This window comes from Enhydra lutris, unplaced genomic scaffold (genome assembly GCF_002288905.1).
Source record: "Enhydra lutris kenyoni isolate GAN:26980312 unplaced genomic scaffold, ASM228890v2 scaffoldscaffold19, whole genome shotgun sequence".
NCBI lineage: Eukaryota > Metazoa > Chordata > Mammalia > Carnivora > Mustelidae > Enhydra > Enhydra lutris.
In genome coordinates, this window is record NW_019154103.1 from 13,489,604 (window position 1) to 13,513,236 (window position 23,633).

Below are 23,633 nucleotides of genomic sequence, written 5' to 3' on the forward strand. Positions count from 1 at the left end.
AAGCACATATAGTGACTTTCTTGCAAGTGGTACACTGTGAAAGGGGGAGGGAAAATTAACTCTATGGTTTAATTTTAATCCAAGCCAGGTTGTCAAAGTTAACATCAAGGTCAACAGTGATAAGTCGTGTTGATAGTACATAATTTTGATATGATGGGATGAAAAGGGTACTTTACTTTGTGGTCCTCCTTCCCAATACCCATAACTACAGTCTAATTTAGAGAAAAACATCAGACAAATTACAATTGAGGAACATTCTACAAAATACCTGACTAGTACTTCTCAAAGGTATTAAGGTCCTCCTCAAAAACAAGGAAAGGGCGCCTGGGTGTCTCAGTGGGTTAAGCCTCTGCCTTCAGCTCAGGTCATGATCTCAGGGTCCTGGGATCGAGTACCACATGGGGCTCTCTGCTCAGCGGGGAGCCTGCTTCCCCTCTCTCTCTGCCTATCTCTCTGCCTACTTGTGATCTCTCTCTGTCAAATAAATAAGAAAAATCTTAAAAAAAAAAAAAAAAAAAAAAACAAGGAAAGTATTAAAACCTGTCACAGCCAAAGGGAACCTAAGGAAACATGATGACTAAATTTAATGTGGTATCCTGGATAGGGTCCTGAGACAGAAAAAGGATATAAGGAAATCTGAATAAAGTTGGACATTAGTTAATAATAAGATATCAGTATTGGTTCATTACTTTGGCAAATGCACCATATTAACACAAGATGTTAGTAACAGAGGGAATTGTGTGGGGTTTATGGGAAATCTCTGTACTATTTTCACAATTTTTCCATAAATCCATAACTACTCTAAATTTAAAGCTTAGGGGCACCTGGGTGGCTCAGTGGGTTAAGCCTCTGCCTTCGGCTCAGGTCATGATCCCAGGGTTCTGGGATCGAGCCCCGCATCCGGCTCTCTGCTCAGCGGGGAGCCTGCTTCCCTCTCTCTCTGCCTGCCTCTCTGCCTACTTGTGATCTCTGTCTGTCAAATAAATAAATAAATAAATAAATCTTTAAAAAAAAATAAATAAAATAAAATAAAATTTAAAGCTTATTTTTTAAGAAGTGATTAATAGGGCACCTGGGTGGCTCAGTCCGTTAAGCATCTGCCTTTGGCTCAGGTCACGATCCCAGGGTCCTGACTGAGTTTTGCATTGGGCTCCCTGCTCAGCAGAGGAGTCTCCTTCTCCTTCTCCCTTTACCCTCCCCCCCGCTCATGCTCTCTCTCTCTCAAATAAATAAAATCGTTTTCAAAAAAGGAAGATGTGATTAGTAATTTCAGCCAACCATTCTGTCAATTATTATACAGTTATTAATTTCTCATCAGTTTCTTACAAAGGTATTAAAAATTGAGAGAGAAAACATTTGGAAGCAAAACATAATCTGCAAAGCCTTAGCTCTATTCATAAAGACAACCAGTTGTGTCTGCACAAACTTTACTAGAGGATTATAAAATGAAAAAAGTAGTACTTTCCTTGGGAAAGGAAAGAGACCAGATCTACTGCTTAACTGTGAATTTGAGGGCAAACAGGTTGATGGGAGAATTTCTACATGAAGTCTAGAGTAGTGGAAAGTAATGAAAATATTTATGTTTTACTGCAAATAATTCACTAAGTCTATTTTAGATTTTGGCCTCTTGCGGTAACCTTAAAATGCAAGGCTTGGATCAACCTCTTGCATCAAAATGGAAATAGGTGGCTGAGAAAAAGACTTCTGAACTTCACCCCTGACCTACTAAATCAGAATCTTAGGGTAAGAGGCCTGGTAATCTGCATTCTTAACAAGATTCCCCCAGGTGATTTTAACGTAAAGCACTGGAGAACCACTGCTTTAGTGAGTTGTGATAACCTACCCAGGGGGAAAAAATGCTTGTTTTTGTCAGACATAGAACTACCTCAGACAATCAGGATGTAATTCAGCATCCTGGAAGAAATAAAGAGCAAAACACCTTCTGTAATTTCATGAGCACTGAAAAATAATTTAAAATAATAATATAGGTTAATTTGAGGTTAATTTAAGTTCACAGAGATAACAGGACATTTTACTTCAAGTTCACCATGAAAATAAATCATATTAATAAAGAAAATATAATTTTTACTAAGTTCTGACACATATGCCTTAAAATATTTAGTTCTAGTTTCAGTACATTGAAATTAACCACAAATTTGACTTGAATTCATCCATTCTTTAATTGTGACTACACAAATATTTATTCCTTTAATGCTTTAATTCTAATGGTTGAATGATTTAATTTTAGGGTCAGGTTGAGAAAAAAGTATGCTTGTAGTGGTATGTCTACATGTGCATTATTAATGAGCAGAACACTCAGGGGATGTTCCTATAAAGGCAAACTGTTTCTAAAGAAAGTTCTAGTTACTTTTGGACTTTGTTTCATCTTATTATTTCTATATGCTATCGGGATATAAAATATGTTTAATTCATAAAAGTTTACTCTCTGTGATATCACTGAGTCTATTTACAATGAAGTAGTTGAAGGACTCAAGTTTATCTAAAGAGCATTAATTTTGGAGACATATTTTTTGTTTTTATTTTTAAACCAATCCTCACAGTTTCTGTAAGCAGGTGAGGATAATTATACCTGTTTTAACAACAAAAAAACTATAAATCATAAGCTCCAAATTTCGTAGGTATCCACTCAATCTTCTGATGATTCCCCAGAATATGCATAATCTCCATGCCTCTGCTTTTCTCGCAGTGAACACACTCTCCTCATAATCAGAAGTACTTAAGTCCATAAAAGAATTAATTAGTGAACAATTTGTGTTAGTCTGGACCTCGTGTTACTCTGAAAGAAAAAGCTTCCTGATTCTAACAGAAGGTTTCCAATGGAAAGAAAGTGTAAGACAGGAACCATAAGTAGTTTGTCTTCATCTAAGCATTGATCCAATCAACTTCGTAACTTTTTATCTTAGTTAGAAAACTGCAGAAAAATAGGTAACTGTTATCAACCTAGAAGAGAGACCAAAGTCTATCTTCTGACTGAAGTGTAAGCTCCTTGAATTGTAGGGGGCAGGTCTCATTTATTATTGAATTCAACAATACCTAACACAGTACCACATATGCAGAGCTCAATAAACGTTTGTGGATTTGAGATGATAAATTCATTTAATAAATCCTTATCCTATCTTCCTTGAAAACAACCGAAGAAGAGTTGACTCTTAAATTCTCTAAAAATAGGCCTCTCTTCACTTTAAAGCTGCCTAATTTTAAAATTTATAGTTATTTTTGTTTAATATAGTTTCTTAACATGACATGAGTGATACATACTCATTTTTTAGAGCATTCCTCAGTAAGCAAATGTATTTTAAAATCAGTTGAAATTTTTGGGGTGCCTGGGTGGCTCAGTCCTTAAGCATCTGTCTTCTGCTCAGGTCATGATTCCAGGGTCCTGGGATCAAGCCCCACATTGAGCTCCCTGCTCAGCGGGAAGCCTGCTTCTCCCTCTCCCACTCCCCTGCTTTTGTTCCCTCTCTCGCTATGTCTCTCTGTCAAATAAATAAATAAAATATTTTTAAAAATAAAATCAGTTGAAATTTTTAAAAAATGAGTTGAAATTTGATTCTAATTTGCTGAGTTTGAAATACAAATTTGTGTGTTTAACTAAATTCAACATTTCTATTGATTAGGGAAATGAAATAGAAGCTGGAATTTCTGAAAAAAAGAATTATGACCAAGGGAAAGATTTTTCACCCAGTGCCTAGACATTAAAAGGCTAGACTGGAATTATTCCAATTATAATAGTTAAGAAAAATCCTGTTTGCTATCTCTTATATTGCATAATAATACCACATAAAAATACTTGGGACGCCTGGGTGGCTCAAAGGGTTAAGCCTCTGCCTTCGGCTTAGGTCATGGTATCAGGATCCTGAGATCAAGCCCAGCATCGGGCTCTCTGCTTGGCAGGGAACCTGCTTCCCCCTCTCTCTCTGCCTGCCTCTGCCTGCTTGTGATCTCTCTGTGTCAAATAAATAAATAAAATCTTAAAAAAAAAAAAAAAACACTTCACAGAGTGTAGATACAATAGTAGGTGCTAACAAAATATGCAAATGCAAACTATAGGCAGCAAACCTTTGGAATTAAATTTATTTGCTCATTTCAGAATATTTCTATCTCTGTAAAAAAAAATCTGAACTTAGGAGCTAGCAGACATCAACTTGAGGCACTGACTGATAATAAAGTTATAAAAGTAAAACAGCTGAGTAGTTCTGAGTTTAATAGTATCACTTTAGAAGTTTAATATAATTTTTCTAAAAATTGTCCTTTTACATTAAAATTCTGCTGTTTTTCATTCCTTATTATGTAAGTATACCATGTTCAAGAAGGGACCTCATGTGCATCCATTGTTGATGGTTAATGGTAATGTAAGCACAACCATTTTGTAAGAAAATTTTGCTGAGTCTCTCAAATTTTCAAATGCATATGCCCTTTGTTCCAACCATTCCACTTCTAGGCATTGACTTTTCATAACTAGTTTGTACACCTGCATAAATTTTAGGTGTTCAAATATGCTATTCATTCCAACATTGTTTCTAATACTTAAAATCTAGCAATAATACATATTCCCATCAAGAGACATTTTGCTAAATACATGATGGAGCTGTGTGCTATGGACACAGGTGTTAACTAATATTATTACTTTATTCTCCACTCTTGTCTGGATGCTGACTGTTTATAACATAAACAATCTTAAAAGGCAAAAATAATAACACATTATGAGGTATTCATTCTATGGAAATCTATGCCATCCTAAGAGAATGGTATAAATCTATGTGTTTTGGGGTGCCTCAGTGGCCCAGTCAGTTAAGCATCTGCCTATGGCTTAGGTCATGATCCCAGGGATCTGGAATCGAATCCTTTATCCAGCTCTTTGCTCGGTGAGAAGCCTGCTTTCCCCTCTGTCCGCCTCTCCCCCTGTTTGTGCTCTCTCTCTGACAAGTAAATAAATAAAATCTTTTTTAAAAATCTATGCATATTAACTTTAAAATATACTGGTAATAGGCTGCTAAATGAGTCACAGAACACACAGAGTATGATTTATTCACATAAACAGAAAATTAAACAAAGCCTTTCTATGGAGAAGGAAGGGGTAGAAGTAGGAAAAAAACTTCAAGATATATACCAAACTATTTCTGGTGACCCTCTGTGGTTTGGAATTGGAGAGGAGGGTCAGTTTATCCAGATGTTGACTTTTTACAAATTCCTGTAATTTTTTTTTCTTTTTCATGGGAATTTATTACTTGTTTTTTAAATAAAAAGAAGAAAAAAATTAAGGGGCTCTACTAATGTGTCAACCCACATTTGTCCTAAAACTAATCAGTTCTAGAAATTCAGAAGAAAATTTAGAAAAATTACAGTCAGATTTTAAAAACAAAATATATGCCATTGCAACTGACAGGATATGTGGAAATCGTTTTATGAAACGGATTAAGGAGTGCCTGGGTGGCTCAGTGGGTTAAGCCTCTGCCTTCGGCTCAGGTCATGATCTTAGGGTCCTGGGATTGAGCCCCGCATTGGGCTCTCTGCTCAGCAGGGAGCCTGCTTCCCTCCATCTCTCTCTCTCTGCCTGCCTCTCTGCCTACTTGTGATCTCCCATCAAATAAATAAATAAAATCTTTTTAAAAAAAAGAAATGGATTAAAAATTCTACATTATTACCTTACCTTCTGTTATGATTACAGCACGGATGTAGTAATTGATACAAATAGGACATATTTAATCTCTCAGGTTTTGTTAATAAAACTAATAAATGACTAGTTAATAAGCACCCACAATGTATAATTTACTTTGCTTAAATTTAAACTTGATTTCAAACAAATACAGTGGACAACAGAGAAGAAAAGCTAATTGCAACTGAGCAGATACTTAAGTGCAGTTTCAGATACAAGGGGATATCTTCTGAGTTCGATTGATTTTTCATATATCTGACTGAGAAGTAATCGTTTTAACCTGCATTCTACCTCTCAGGAACTTCCTTAATGGCAGGATTATGCCTTATTCATACACCTACCTCTACCTAGCTCAGAGTCTGATACACAGAAGTGCTCAATACTTCATTAAATGGATTTTTTCCTGTAACTTTAAGTTGAATTTTTTATCTCCTTCTCACATTAATTCTTATAAAAGGATATTTGATCCAAAATCTTATCTTATAGGTGAACACTGATTGACCTAAAAGTTTTAAATTTTGAATCCTGAAGTCACATCATTACAGCCAAATTATGAATTTGATTAAGTGAGGATAAAGGACCTCATCTCATACTAATGATGCTGTCACCTTGCACCCTATTCTCTGGCCACACTTGCCTTCTTCCTATTGCCCACACACATCAAGCTCATTACCACAGTGGGGTCACTTCACTTGTTTTCCCTGCTTCCAGATGTCCACATGGCTAGCTTCTTTACATCACTGAAAACCAAACACAAATTTCACTTCCTCAGTAAAGGATCAACCAATTAAAAGCAGCTCTCACCAGTCCCAGCCCAACTCTGTGTCCCTCAGTCCCTCTTTGTACATCACCCTGTCTCACTATCTTCAAAGCATTATCCATTACCTGAAATTACCTTGTTCGTTTGTTTCTTTTTGTGCTGACTGCCATTCTCCCTGACTGGATGTAAATTCTATAAAAACAAGGGCCTTTCCTGTATAGGTTCATCCTTGAATCCTCCATGCCTAGAATAGTGATCTATTCACAGAAGGCATTCAAAATTCCAAAATTTTGAAATTGGAAATTCAAAATTGAGGATGCATCATAGTAAATATGAAACAGCAAGTATATGTCTGCACTGAGCCTTTCCTAGATTCCCTGAATTATTCCTGTCATGGCTGATACTTGACATTTCCAAAGAATATACCTCAGTTCCTCTAGAAGCATTAGGAATTTATAATTAGAACACAGCACACAATTTTATCAGTTTCCTCATTTGTAAAACTGGTACATTAATATGCACCTACTTCAGAAGGTTATCATGAAACTTAAATAATAACCACAAACCCATGTTGATATATGAATTCAGGAGACTTAGATTTCTCGCTCACTGGCCAACTACATGATTTAAATGTATACCCCAAAAAACGTATCAATTATTCAAACTATATATATTTGGGGGTGGCTAGTTGAGTCAAAACTGTGCTGGGTACCAAGAAGTATAAGACAAAATAAGTAGTAAGCTTCCTTTAATATATGACCTCAAATATATAAATCTGACCTGTTGAGCAGCATAGGCTTTAAGAAAGGCTTTAAGAAAGGCTGGGGATCCCCTCACTCAGGAAAACAGAAGTGGTTCATAATGGATAAGACTGAAGGTACACCAAAATTACTTCAGTAATTCTACTTCCAACTGTGAAATTGTATCACCTATCTCATAGACTAAGTTTCTACCAACAGAAGAAACAATGAATACTGAGCCACTTCAAGAAGAATGCCTTTTTTAAAACTACATTTCCTGGATAATTCGAATAAAAGGATGATCTGGATCTTACTTTACTTGCATTATGTAGGCAAATCTGCAACTTTATAGTTTAAAAATAAATAAGTCAGAAAAATATTTTGATCTTGGCAATGTCAAATGTGCCATCAAACCCCAGAGGCAAGTAGGGAATGGTATTTAGAGCAAAATGGTAGACCAGATTAAAAGGTGATTTGGTATCATATGGCCTGGACAAGATGAATGTCAAACAGTGTATCCTGGTAGTGTCCAACAGAAAAAAATTAATGTCCATGCTCTGAAGACTCCACAGCCAAAATGGAATAGTCCATTTTAATTTTCAGAGGAATTTGGTGAACAAATGACTAGATATCCACCAAACCTTGGTACTAATGAAAAATACAGTGCATTCGGAGAAAATCAATATATAGTTTGCCTGAAGGTATCCCAAAGGAAACATTCAGTTATTGAGGTTTAAACTACGTTAGCCCCAGAATAATAAAATTCTTGAATTGCAGGCGTTTGCAAGAACAGCAAAGGGGTTAAAGACATTTTATATTTTATCAAAGCTCTAAAACTGCTGTGCAGAGTTTTTATGCATTTCATATTTTTTCCTTGCTGCTTCTTCATGCAAAAGCCTTCATCAATTCCTCAGAGCACTGCTTCACTGTTTAGACCTACTTAATTTGCTCTTCAAATAAAATATCCTCATTCCCACTTCTACCTGGCCTCCACAGATTCACACAGTCACTGAAGATTGGGTTGGGGGGCCTGGGAGCATATCTTGAGGAACAGATATTTGTCACAATGTCTCAGTACTATAGACAGTTACCAAATTGTTGGGGTCTTTCGCTCATTTCTGTTTCATTTTTGGAAAATGAGCACTTTCTTTAGCCATGCCATATTTGGCTTTAATTTTCATTATGAATTTTTAGTTAGATAAAGAAAATGGGGAATTCTCTACTTTTAAAAATAAAATGGAAATGTCAAGATACACATACACATAAAGGGCTTGGACTGTCTTTACAGGAAAAGAAAACTGAACTATGGATTGGAAAATCAGCAACTCAGTCTGGACACAATCATAAGACCAATTCAGATAATAATCTAATAGGACCCTAGAAGTCCATACTTACTAGATGATTCTTTTGTATTCATTCAATAATCATGAGCTGAAGTCCTTCCTAGGGAGGAAAACAAAGTTTGGAAATAAATCTGACAGGTGGTTTAATACGCACAGTATGCTGTATTTCCCTTCTCTTACCAAATTATCAAACTATCCAGAGTGAAAGGGATGATTGAAGATAAGCATTCATGGACAAACTAATTTCCTAAAAGCAATACTTAAATATTTTTAAATAGTACCAATTTAATAATTTTCTTCTAGGGGTGCCTGGGTGGCTCAGGTCATGATCCCAGTGTCCTGGGATGGAGCCCCGCATCAGGCTCTCTGCTCAGCAGGGAGCCTGCTTCTCTCTCTCTCTCTCTCTCTCTCTCTCTCTCTCTCTCTGCCTGCCTCTCTGCCTACTTGTGATCTCTGTCAGTCAAATAAATAATAAAATAAAATCTTAAAAAAAAATTTTCTTCTAATTAAAAAAGTATTTGTGCATACTAACAAATACATTTTTGTTTTTTCCTACAAGTACAACAACACTTGCCATGAGAAAAAAGCCATTTAAAAAGCTGTTTACAAAGTTGGCTCATGATCCTCTTGTAGCTATCACTTACATAGTCTTAGGATCTATTGAATCAGTCAGGGTTGTCATATATAGAACTTATCACTAGGAAACTATTCATTATAATTTTCGTTGGCAGTGTGACTCTAAGCTACTTATTCCAATCTCTTATTTTTGAATTCTTTAAAATGTCCATGTTAGATTTTATTACAAAAATTACTTACAATTTCCAAGCAAAATTTTTAGTTCATTTTTAAGTTTTAAGCAAAAACAGTTTTAAGCAAAAACAAATAAACATATGGCACATTTAGTCATGGACTGTGACCACAAAGATAGAATGTTGTAACTACTCCAAGTATTGTTTGCACTATTTGCAAAACTAGACAGATGATGAGTTCTGAATATCAGCCCTGTGTTGGTCATTTGGCTTTGACCCAAAGAACTGAAAACATACCCAATGATCTGTTCATCAAACATCACTGAAAATGAAAATGCCTCTCCACCTTGGTCCCATCATTAAGACACATTTAAAGTTAACTAATCTATCCTCCAAGATGTCCACTACGCAATCATCCCCAGAAATTAACGTAACTTTTTTTATACACCACACATTCTTAGTAGAGTGCTCTACGGCTGGGTAGAAATAGTTAATTTCATCAAGGGCTTTAAACCCAAGCAGTGAGAAAATATTTTCTATCCCCTGGTGTGTTTGATCAGTAAATCACCTTTAGATGATATAAAGAGTAAACTACTAAGACATACATGCCTGACATGAACTTTGTACTGCTCTTTAGATACTATGACAGTGAAAAATAACACAAGACCCCCCAATCATTACAAATCATTTGAAAATCTTACTTGGTATTAAATCCATCCACTGACTTGGTTTATTATTAGTGAATGAAATATAAAATATTCCAAGGGGTGGTCCAGGTGGCTCAGCTGGTTGAGGGTCCAACTCCTGCTCTCCACTCAGGTGATGATCTCAGGGTCATGGGATTAAGCCCCGTGTAGGGGTTCAGCACTTACTATGGAGTCAGCTGGAGATTCTCTCTACTTCTCCCTCTGCCTCTCCCCCAACCTCCACTATAAATAAATAAATAATAACAAAATATTTTTTAAAATGAAGATATGATGAATTCTTTGGCAGTTTCAAAAGAACTTCACTAAATACTAAAAAAGTTAATTAACAAGAGACAAAAATTACCATCATCAAAATATGCAACTTCTAACAGACTATCCAAGTTTCTGAATGGTTTCTTCATTGCATAAGAACTTACAATTTTACTTAGCCATTTGGGCTACATTTAGATATTTTATCCCAGTAAAACATGACAAATTGAAGTTCATCAATATTATAAAATATCAGCACTGAAAATCATAAAAATGAAGCCCAAAATAAACTTTAAGACAGAAATTTAAATTTTAAAAAAGTCTACAACTGTATTTAAAAATATGGCATGAAATCTACATTAATACATTCCACGGAATTAAATAGCAAACTGGTTATAAAGTTGTTGCTCCCATCAAATTAATGAATGAATATTACCTGGTATATATTTATGAGGTAACTATGTGTTGTGTAGAGAAAGCAGGCATTGAGAATAAATACCCCAGTGCTGGATGTGATACTTTCTAGCTGTATAATAACAGGTCAGCTGTTTAATTCTTATGAGGCTGTGAGGAATAAATGAGATAATATGTGCAAAACCCATCGTTCAGAATCAGCTTTTAGTAATCAATAGTGCCTCTCTTTTTTTCAATTCCCTTTCCTTAAACTGTAATAGGTATTTCTTCCTTTTTTAGATATTCACAAATGACCAACACAGTTGGTAATTTTGGCAGCCATCTAGTTTTTAGAGCACTGTCCTGAATTCCTCACTGAATATCAAAATCCATGCATACACCTGGGCCATATCTATCCAAGATAAAGATTTTTATTCAGAGCATGTATACCTGCTCACTAGACAATACAAAATTATGAAGACCTACTTATTAGTATTTCTTAGAATTAATGCTTTGATTTCTTTTTTTTAAAGATTTTATTTATTAATATGACAAAGAGACACAGCGAGAGAGGGAACACATGCAGGGGGAGTAGGAGAGGGAGAAGAAGGCTTCCCGCTGAGCGGGAAGCCAGACATAGGGCTCGATCCCAGAATCCTGGGATCATGAGCTGAGCTGAAGGCAGACACTTAACAACTGAGCCACCCAGGCAACCCAATGCTTTGATTTCTGTCATTTTAATTTTTTACAAGTGTTTAATTTGTTTTTAAAATTCTATAAACAAAATTCAATGACAAATATAAAATATTGTGATTTTAATAATTTCTAGAAATATCTTCATATGACTTAATATTTTCAGACTGTTACGAAAAAGTAAGTAAACTGTATTGAAAAACTCAGTAGTCTAAATTAAAATCATTTTAGAATTCAATATTTAACTTAAAATTCAAATATAAATAAAACTATTATAGAAATGTAGGTAAAGTTTCAAGTAAACCAATCTAAAAGAAACACTCAGATCCAAAAATATGGTGAACTCTAGGTCAATCTTATTTATTTACTACAAAAGTCCCTGGCTAGAACACTGAATTTGGAATAACTTTGTGGATGAAGTTCTCAGTGTCTGCTTATTTTAAAAAAAAAATGATAGATTTTTTTCTGATCTTTCAGAGCCCCAATCATTTTTGCCCGAGCAATATTTTTCTAGTCTTTAAAATACTCTGTGGAATATAAAATAAGGTTAAAGGCAGCATTCTGTCTTTGAGGGCTTCCTTGGGCAAAAGAAGAAATATAAAAATGTTAGTTTTATATATTATGGCCTGAAGAAAGCCTAACAGCCAAAACATCACCTTTAACATGGTTTCTATTTCTGGGTAGTTGGTTGCAACCCCTCTTTTATTCTTTGGTCTAAAAACTAGTATGGGATTCTCTCTCAATATTTTAAATGTATTCTGGCTCTTTGGGCCTCATTAGGAAGTAAGTCAATATTACTGACTTTTTTCCTACTCATTGTACAACAGCAAATGAACACTTAGTCAAGTTGCAGAAGAAACAGCACAATTGGCTATTTTATATATGTTTAAAATTAATAATTTTTAGGGTATGCGTATTTTCAAACCGTTAGCTTAAAGAGTAGTCTTTCTCATTAAATAAAAGGCTTGGCCGACAAACCGTAAGTGACTCTTAATCTCACAAAACAAACTGAGGGTTAATGGGGGGAGGGGGGATGGGGGGGTGGGATTATGGACATTGGGGAGGGTATGTGCTATGGTGAGTGCTGTGAAGTGTGTAAACCTGGCGATTCACAGACCTGTACCCCTGGGGATAAAAAGATATTATATGTTTATGAAAAAAAAAAAATAAAAAAAAAAAAAAAAAAAAAAAAAAGGCTTGGCCATAACTATATAGATACTCACTAACTCACAATACACCCTAAACCTGGGATTGTTGTAAAAGAGAATGCACAAGCATCAATACAGCAAAAACTAGTTCTAGAACTACATCTCTTAAGCACAAAATGAGGTTTCAAGATAGATGACTGACTTTCTGAATTTAAACAATGTTCATAAGGAAGGCTGAACCCTTTTCAGTGTGTACAGTTAGTTTATCCTGGAACTGTATCCTTATCCCTTGTACCCCTTATCCTGGGAAGTTTAGTTGCCCAGGGGATATAAATGTGACAGTAGCAACAAAATGTTTCATAGACTATGACTTAACCATTTAAATGAACAATGATAAATTGAGTTGCACTATTTTTTGGGTCTGACTTAATTCTACATTAATGTAGTACAGTTTGATAATTACTAACAGGCCTGTGTGTATTGACCTTAATCAAAATGTTGTACTATTTCTTCAAAGACTTCCTTTTTTAAAAAGATTGATTGAGGGCGCCTGGGTGGCTCAGTGGGTTAAGCCTCTGCCTTCAGCTCAGGTCATGATCTCAGGGTCCTGGGATCGAGCCCCGCATCGGGCTCCCTGCTCAGCAGGGAGCCTGCTTCTCCCTTTCTCTCTGCCTGCCTCTCTGCCTACTTGTGATCTCTGTCTGTCAAATAAATAAATAAAATCTTTAAAAAAAAAAAAAAAGATTGATTGATTGATTGACTTTAGAGATGGGGGAGGTGGGTAGAAGGGGATGGGGCAGAGGAAGAAAGAATCTTAAGCAGACTCCATGCTGAGCACAGAGCCCAGTAAAGGGCTGGATCTCACAACCCCGAGATCAGGACCTGAGCTGAAACCAAGACTCGGATGCACCACCATGTGCCCCTCTCCAAAGACTGCTTTGAGAAATTAGCAGTTAAGAAATCAAATGACAACTGGAATTACTACACAAATAATAAGTTTCAGAGTGGACAAATTTGCTATCAGTTAATTCAACATGTAAGACTTGAGAAAATTAAACAATGACTACAATTAAAATTGAAATTTGATACTTCTTAAAATCAATCTACTATTGTTATTACTTTTTCCTTTGTTGCCTTCATTGTTCACAAAATATTTCTTGGTTATTCTTTCACATATTCTAAAAAGCTAAGGAGAAATTCAATAAAAATGAATATTGTATGAATTATAATTCTTTAATTCTTTCCCATATTTAGAAGGGATTTTTAGAGATTCCTAATAGATTATCGTCATTCAGTAGTTAAAATGACAATGTATTTCACATTTAAATACTGTCACACATTAAAGTGTTAAGTAACTAAAATAAAAAACAATTTATGATATCCTTAGAACATATTTATACCCCTGTATAGCACTACTGCAAAAAAATACGATTCATTCTCATTCTTATGAAGAAGGGCTTCTCTAAGAAGACGTGTTTTTATTTTTTTTATTTAAATTCAATTAGCCAACATAGAGAACATCATTAGAGTTCAGTAATTCATCAGTTGCATGGAACAGCATCAGTTGCAGTGCTCATCAGAAGATTTATTTTTTTTTAAAGATTTTATTTATTTATTTGACAGACAGAGATCACAAGCAGGCAGAGAGGCAGGCAGAGAGAGAGGGGGGAAGCAGGCTCCCTGCTGAGCAGAGAACCCAATGTGGGGCTCGATCCCAGGATCCTGAGATCATGACCTGAGCCGAAGGCAGAGGCTTTAACCCACTGAGCCACCCAGGCGCCCCACAGAAGATGTATTTTTAAAAACTGAAAGCTATTATTGTTTACGGATAATTCATTTTAAAATTGGAATTATAATAAGATACTCCAAAGGTCAAAAAATAAACTTCTTAACATTTTAAAATAATAAACATAAAAGGTCAGTAACATTACACATAACAAAAAATTAACTTACATCTCAATTACAACAATAGCAAAATTTCAATTAGCAAATCTCTGCAAAACTTTTTAAACATAGATGTGAACATTTCTACTTATAGTATGAGCCCATAAAACTCCTGTCATGAAGGTCCAATTTAATCTAATCATTGGTTCTATCATCACTGCCCCACAGAGAACAAGACTGACCATAAGATTTTGTGCTTGATTTGCCTTGGTTCATGATTACTATCATGAGAGTAACAAACGAGGCAGGCCATACAAATAGAATTTCATTTTGTGAAATGATTTCAAAGATAAAAGGATCAATTGCTTCCCAAGCTCTCCCTTACCGATCACCTGACACTTCACAATTAAAAACCTACCTAATAGGTTATTGTGAGAATTAAACAAGTTAAAATTTATAAAACACAGAACAGTAAATTAATGTTTGTTAAACAATTTTTATTCCTTTGATCTACACTGTTTTAAGAAATATTAAACCGTATCAGTCATTTTCATCTCAGGAATTAGTTTCTTCCAATCTTATCCCCAGAGCAAAAGTTAATAGTATAAAATTGGAGAAGATAAGAAAGAATTGGACATCTTTAAGGAGAATAAGTGTGTGGAAAGAGAAAACGACTGTGAAGAGAAAAGACCCAGAACAAAGAGGATCTATTACTAAAACCCAAGTTACAAACGTCCCTTACTTCACAATTTTGTTCAGTATCAAGCTGCCTTCCATGCTGTTAGGCAATGTCAAACTGCAGCAATATAGCCTGCTCAGTTCTTCTGCAGAGCATGCAGAAGCATGAATTCAAGTGTGTGTTTAAATTCAGAGGCTTAGAGGGGTCAAAAAAAAAATCTTAGTATATATTTGACTCAAGCAATGCTTGAGTGACAAATGTGGGTTATGTTAATTTCAACTTTCTTTTGATCATCAAAGCCACCTCTCCTCACATACTTAGACATAAAGCAAAAACAAAACTGTCACTTATTTAACATTATGGTTAATATGTTTGTACAGTCATAAGACCATATATGACAAATATAATTCCATGCCCATTTTCTTTCCATGAAATTAAAGATAAAAATATCACACATACACAGGCAATGAAACAAAAACAAACAAGAAGGACTACATCAAACCAGAAAGCATCTGTACAGGAAAGGTAATAACCAGCAAAATGAAAGTAACCTATACAATAGGAGAAAATATTTGCAAACCATATATCTGTTAAGGGGCTAATATCCAAACTATATAAGGAATTCCTACAACTCAATAGCAAAAAAACTAATAGCACAATTTTTAAAAGGGCAAATATCCTAAATAGACATTTTTCCAAAGAAGACATACAAACCGCCAACAGGTACATGGAAAGGTACTCAGTACCACTAATTATCAGGAAAATGCAAATCAAAACCACGATAAGCTATTACCTCATCCTATAAGATGGCTATTGTCAAAAACAAAGGCGGGGCGCCTGGATGACTCAGTTGTTAAGTATCTGCCTTCGGCTTGGGTCACAATCTCGCGGTCCTGGGATGGAGCCCCACATCAGACTCCCTGCTCAGTGGGAAGCCTGCTTCTCCCTTTCTCATTCCCCCTCCTTGTATTCCCTCTCTCGTTCTCTCTCTCTCTCTCTCTCTCTCTGTCAAATAAATAAATAAAATCTTAAAAAAATAATAAAGGAAATCAGTTTGGACACAGGTGTGGAGAAAAGGGAATCCTTGTGCACTGTTAGTGGGAATGTACACTGGTACAACTGCTATGGAAAACAGTATGGAGGTTCCTCAAAAAAAATTTAAAAAATAGGATATGGCCCAGCAATTCCACTTCTGGGTATATATATCCAAAGGAAATGAAATCGGGATCTTGAAGGGGTATCTGTACTCCCACGTTCACTGTAGTAATATTAACAATAACCAAGGTATGAAACAACCTTATGGACAGATAAATGGATATAGAAAATGTGATATATGTATCTAATGGAATATTATTCAGCATAAAAAAAGAAGGAAATCCTATCAATTGTGACAACATGGATGAACCCTGAGGGCATTATGCTAAATGAAATAAGCGAGACACAGCAAGACAAATAGTAATACGATCTCACTTATATGTGGAATCTAAAAAAGTCAAATTCATTGAAACAAAGAGTAGAACAGTGGTTTCAAGGGGCTTGGGGTCAGGAAAATCAGGATGTCAGTCAAAGGGTAGAAACTTTCAGTTTAAGATGAACAAGCTCTGGGAATCTGATGTATACCATGGTGAGTATAGTTAGTAATGCTGTATTATATACCTGGAAGTTTGCTAAGAGAGTAGATCTTAACTGTTCTCACCACACAGATGCAAAAAAAAAAAAAAAAAGAAATGTGACTATGTAAGGTTATGGATGTGTTAATTAACTTGATTGTGATAATTACTTCACAGTATATATGTATATTAAATCATCATGTTGTACACATTAAATATACACAATTTTTATTTGTCAATTATATCTCAATAAAGCTGGAAAATTTTTTCACACATAAAAATGGGTAATTCCTATTAAGAAATACAAGTGCTAAAATTATATATAGATTTAATTTCTAAATGTGTAAAGTTTATGTAATTTATAAATTATACCTACAAGATACCATAGCAACTGAATGCAAAATGAAATATTCAATTCATTTGGAAGATATTGGTTTTTTTTTCTGTTGAATGCACTGTTTTTTCCCTTAAACGAACTGATAATTTATGAATTCAAAGTGCTAAAGTTTTACTAACATGAAGCTTTTCTTAACTATTAAGACAGAGAAATAAATAATAAAATTCTCTAATGAGTTTTTGTTTGTTTAAATATAAGTAATATCCTGGCCCTGATTTTATAGCTATTCATTCCTCCTTTGTCCCTTCCTTTCTTTACTTGCTTTAAGTAACCTTCCAAGCCTCAGTTTCTGGCTCTGAAAAATGAGGCTAATATAAACTACAAAGTTTTCCTGAAGATTAAATAAGACAATGTATGTAAAGCACCCAGCACAGTGTCTAATACAATAAGGTTTCTTTTCTTCTCACCTCTCTTTCCTTGTCAGTTCTAGAAGAGTCAGAGTAATTGTAATGGATGAGAAAGAAATGGTTGCTTACATCCTTGGTTTGTTCCCCAATTTAGGCACTGGTTAACAATATATTTGATGTTCGAAGTTTTCTTTATAATATGCGATCGGGAAAACCAAAGACATTTATTTATTCACCTAACTGCCTAATGCTCTGTCTCCATTCTACCAGGGAATGCTCTGTGCTACTGCTGCTGTGAAATTTGCCTTTGGCAGCCACAGTTACTCCAAGATGAAGGATCTGAACTGAGGCACTACCTTTAGGACTACAGAGAAGCTGACAGCTTCACAGAATATGTGAATCTAACTTAAACTCTGACGAAGTTATTAAGGACAAATAGAATTCAGGAGATGTCAGTAGAACAGACACATCAACCACTAATCTGCTAACGGAAGAAGAGACCGACGGGACATCAGACCTCTGCTGTGGCTTCTCTTGTGGTTGCAGAGTCCACTGGACAGAGGGGAGGGATCAAACAGCATCTTCGTTTGATTCCATGACCTGTCCTGAAATTTTTCAATGATTCCTAAGTGTTTGGAAGTTGGCAAGAAGGTTACTGATGATGGTTTAAGCTAAAGTTTAGAGATTAGCTGATTCAAGGTCAGTAGAGAATCACTAACTACCTTGGCATTTTGAAAACTGGTCAAGTACATGAGGTTGTGAGGGAGACTGCTTACAAATTAAACCATAATTGTGAACTCCCTGTGTTCACAACAATGTTCATGAGATCCCTTGAGGCATAAATAAATACCTTTTGGAGGAAGGCTGTCCATAAATTTCCTTTAAGTCTCTGAAATACGAATTCAAAAAGAATAAACAATATGAACTCACTGAAGCCTAGCTTTTTACCAAAGATATCCTCAACAATTGAGGCCCTTAATGATTTATGTTTAAATCCAATCTTGGCATATATTTACCATTACATTTGAGAGAAAGTTGTGAAACAGCAGAAAAATGTTCCTAATTGTAATTTGAGGAACTTTCTTATAAGCAAGGTAATTTCAATTTTAATTTTAGAACAGTTTCCAAACCTCAAGAAACTGCCAGTTACATCTGGTTAGAGAAACTCAGGGAACGGGAGCCCAGTTTTTACCATATGTCTCTGTGCAACTTTTTACTTTTTATTTATTTAATATATATATATATATATATATATATATATATATATATATATATATATTTGAAGTAGAACATACAGTGTAATATTAGTTTATTAGTTTCAAGTGTACAAATTAGTGATTCAATAATTCCCTACATTACTCAGTACTTCCCACAAGTATAGTCGCCACCTGTCTCTGAACAACATTATTACAACATTATTGACTACATTCCCTATGCTGTACTTTTCATCTCTGTGATATTTTATAACTGGAAATTTGTACCTCTTAATCCCCTTTATCTATTTCACCCATTCCTCCATCTTCCACCCCTCTGTCAACCACCAGTTTGTGCTTTGGATTTAAAAATCTGGTTTTTATTTTTGTTTATTCATTTGTTTTGTTTGTTAGACTCCACATATAAATGACATCATATGGTATTTATCTTTCTCTAACTTAATTCACTTAGCATAAAACCTCCAAACTCCATCCATGTTGTTGCAAAAGGCAAGCTCTCATCGTTTTTATGGCCGAATAATATTCCAGTGTATGTATACCACATCACCTTTATTCACTCATCTATTTATGGACTTTTGGGTTGCTTTCATATCTTGGCTATTATAAACAATGCTGCAATAGGGATATGTGTATCTTTTCAAATTAGTGTTTTCATTTTCTCTGGGCAAATGCCCAGTAGTGGAATTACTGAAGCATACGTTATTTCTATTTTTTCTATCTTTAATTTTTTGAGGCAGGAGACCAGAATAGACATTCTTCCAAAGTTATCCAGAAGGCCAAAAGACACATAAAGAGATGCTCAACATCACTAATCGTCAGAGAAACACAAATCAAAACCACAATGAGATGTCACCTTACACTTGTCAAAATGACTAGAACTTTTAACTTCTTTAATGCATGTGTATGCACACCTATTTTTTAAAAATTGGTTGAAACTGTTAAACAACAGATTCAAATCAGAGTGTCGATTCCCAAACCTACATTAAGCACACATAATTAGAAAACAAGACTTCTCAAAACTATGATATAGGCAGTTAAGAAATATCTTGAAAGGAAAACTTATACTTGATAACTTCAATAAGTTAAAAAACTCATAATACACTGAAATAGAAAAAGATCTTAATCTTTTTCTTTTTTTTTCAAAGATTTTATTTATTTATTTGAGTCAGAGAGTGCATGCAAGCGGAGAGAGGGGCAGAGGGAAAGAATCTTCAAGCAGACTCTGCTCTGAGCCTGTAGCCCAACTCAGAGCTCAATCTCACACCCGTGAAATCATGACCCATGGGATCATGACCTGACCCAAGAGTCAGACGCTTAACTGACTGGGCTACCAAGGTGTCCCAATCTTAATCTTTTTCTCGATCTCAAAAGAGATTATGTCAAAGTTTTTGTTGCTATTAAACCTAAATAGGATCATTAATCTTATGTAAACAACCAGACAAGTATATGCACCTCTTCATAGACTTAGCCTAAGTATGCTTTCATTTGCCATTTTGAACACCACTTCCTCAGGTAAGCCTTGGCTGACCACCCAAACAAAAGTAAGCTCCATTACCCTGTTTTATTTATCACAGCACTTATAAGTATCTGATTATTTTCTTCTATTTTGTTTACTGACTATCTCATTCCTTTAAAATGTAGATTCCAGGGGTACTTAGCTGGCTCAGCTGGTAGAGCACAAGACTTGATCTCAGAGTCATGAGCTCAAGCTCAATTTTTTGCTTAAAAAATTGAAATTAAAATATAAATAAAATGTAGCTTCCATAATCAGAAGTAAAATCAGTAGGAGCAAGAACAGTACCAAACATGTAAGCTCTCAATAAATATTTACAGAATGAAAGAATAAGCTAACATTTTTTCTAAAAGAAATGACTATGAACTTGAGCATGTACTGGATTACTTGGTAATCATTTTTAATTAAATGTTTATGAAGCATTACTTAAATTCCAATTACTTCTAAAATTATATGAACACTTCCCAACTAGTTTCTCCTCTCTTTCTCTCCTTATTTCAATGTAACATTTTTAAATGGGGCAAATTACAGACATTTTGGGGAGGATTCTTCTTAAACTGATACACACACTAAACAGTAAAATCTAAATTGCCTTCAAAAAGGAATTACTGAGCACAACTGTTTCCAGATGTAAGCTAACCCATGGGAGACACCTGCTTACTTCTACCAATGTCAGAATCAGTACCTTGACTTACTATTCTCTACTCTCTATAATGTGCCTTTGGCAGACTTCACACATATTATACAACTTTAATCCAATCACAAATCTCTACTGATGCCTTCCCAAATAGAATCATACTTCTGTACCTGCCTATATAACTATCAAACCACAAACTCAACACTTTTCTCCTTGTCTTAATTCCTTCTTCTAGCTACTAAGTCTACTAAAATCATTTAGGGTTAAAATTTTTGAGTCAAAAAATCCTGTATTGCCCTATTGGAATGTTTCTAAATATGTCTGTTTTTCTCCATTCCCAGTTTCAATTCTCATCACCTTCTCAGATTACTGCAACAGTCTCCAAGGTTTCCCTATATCCATACTAGGCCCACTCTGGCCCACCTGAAAACTGATGACAGTGAACATTTCTCTAAATACCACTTTTGTCTGGGGCACCTCGCTGCCTTAGTCCTTAGAGCACTCTTAATCTCAGGGCTGTGAGTTCAAGCCCCACATTGAACATGGAGCCTACTTTAAAAATAAATAAATAAGAGGCACCTGGGTGGCTCAGTGGGTTGGGCCTCTGCCTTTGGCTCAGGTCATGATCTCAGGGTCCTGGGATCAAGCCCTGCATCGGGCTCTCTGCTCAGCAGGGAGCCTGCTTCCCTCCCTCTCTCTGCCTGCCTCTCTGCCTACTTGTGATCTCTCTCTCTGTGTCAAATAAATAAATAAAATCTTTTTAAAAAATAAATAAATAAATAAAGACTACTTTCCTCATTTTGTTTATGTGATCAGTTTTGCCTCATAAACACCTAATTCGTGTCCCTCCATTTTCACTACAACCACTTTAGTCCAAACCACCAACATCTCTTAACTATTATTTCAGCTTCATTACAAGTTTCCCTTACCTACCCTTCCTCCAATCCGTAGTACACACAGAATCATCTTTTAAAAATGTAAAGCCAAACATGCCACTCTCTTGCTTAAAAATTTTTCAATAGCTTTTCACCACATTTTGTTCAAAGCCCAGTACCCTACGAGGTCTGCATGATCCTGTCCTCCTACCTCTCTAACCTCATCTTGGACCATTCTATATTGTTTTCTGTCTATTTCTGTAGTCTAGTCACACTGACCTTGCAGTTCTTCAAACATGGTAGGCTTCACCCTATCTATTGACCTTGACATGTATTGTCTCCTCTATCAAGTTCTGCTTATCCTCCTTCCCCTTTGTTCAGTCCTCTCTACTCCTTTAATTCAACTCAAACATCACTTCTTAAGGCAAACATCCCTAACACCACACCCCTGTTCCAGACTAGATACCCTGTATCATGCTCTTTGTAGAACTAATTATAGCCATAATTAATCAATTGTATAGCTACTTGTTCAAAGTCTAGCCTTTCTGCTAGAATACAATTTCATGAGGTTGGACAAGAATTGGTTTGGGTTCACCACTATTCTCCCAGTGCTTAGCACAGTACTTTGCATATAGTAGATGCTCAATAAATATTTGTTGAATATATCAAAGAAGAAATCCGCAATAGCACCATAATTTTCATCTTCGTGTCTCTCTCTAATGGCCAAGTTTCAAGAATATAAGTAATCTGGCCTTATTCTACCTAACCACAAATATTAATCACCATTACTGAGTATAAAGCCCTTCTTTCTCACTCTCAAAAATATGCTTTGTTCATTGATGCATTCAGGTCATCATAAATCATTTTGGTTTTCTGGGCCACAATACTTTCCCTTCTATCTGTCTTAATTCTATAACTCTTTCAAAGCTCAAATACAAAGCTGCAAATATTACCTTCTTTACTAATCTTTCTTTTGGTATTGATAATGATTTATCTTTACTGTACATTCCTATAATATTATTAATGAGTATCCTAGAATTCAAGCCTTAACATTATTCACTAATTTTTCATATTTATTAATTTAGTCTCTTCAACTAGATGTTAGGTTTCTTAAAGTTAGCATCATTTCTTACACTTTTTTTTCCCCAATTTTATTTATTTATTTGACAGAGAAAGACACAGCGAGAGAGAGAATACAAGCAGGGGGAATGGGAGAGGGAGAAGCAGGCTTCCGCCCACTGAGCAGAGAGCCTGATGCGGGGCTCCATCCCAGGTCCCTGGAATCATGACCTGAGGCAAAGGCAGACGCTTAACGACTGAACCATCCAGGTGCCCCTCTTACACTTTTTCTGAGTTCTCTTCCAAAGCTTTCCATCTCTATATCTCCCAACCAGATACTCCCAAACATATAATTAGCTCTTCCCACTGTATACTCTGATAAAGCACTCAATAAATACTTTCTGGTTAACAGATTTTTTATTAGCGCAGAAATTCCTCATTGATTTCCTGAAATTTAGCTCTACCTTTAGTATAGTAAATAGTATGGCCACTTACACAGTGGAGACTTCTTTTCTAATTTCAAATCAGAAGCATGAAAATGACCTAGATAAAACACATAACATGAATTCTCTGCTTTGCTTTATGATGAAGTCTGTCGACAACATGAGTCTGGACCCAGAGTCCACAGTCAGTCACGATGTTCAAGACACATGACTTGAGAAGTCTATTGTATCTCCCAGGTAATCATTTGGTGGCTGTTTTGCACCAATCTAAAATCCACTGTAGCTTCCAAAAATGCATTCGCAGACTACAATAATACCTTAATAATACGAAAGAGTTAATGGGCTTAATCAAATGCAAATTGATTAAACTCCCAAATTCTAACATTTTTTCTTGGCAGTGCACCCTGCCGCCTGCGGATCCATCTCTTAATTCAACAGTGTTTGGACGCCATTTACTACAGCCTCTGGCCACCCTTTAACCTCTTTTCCAGTAGCAACTTCGGGAGCCATCTTCTC

At 35.5% G+C, this 23,633-nt stretch overlaps 1 pseudogene; it reads left to right on the forward strand.

Moving 5' to 3' along the window:
• The window catches only part of LOC111148249, a 60,458-nt pseudogene that overhangs the window by 36,218 nt on the left and 607 nt on the right, over positions 1-23,633 (forward strand).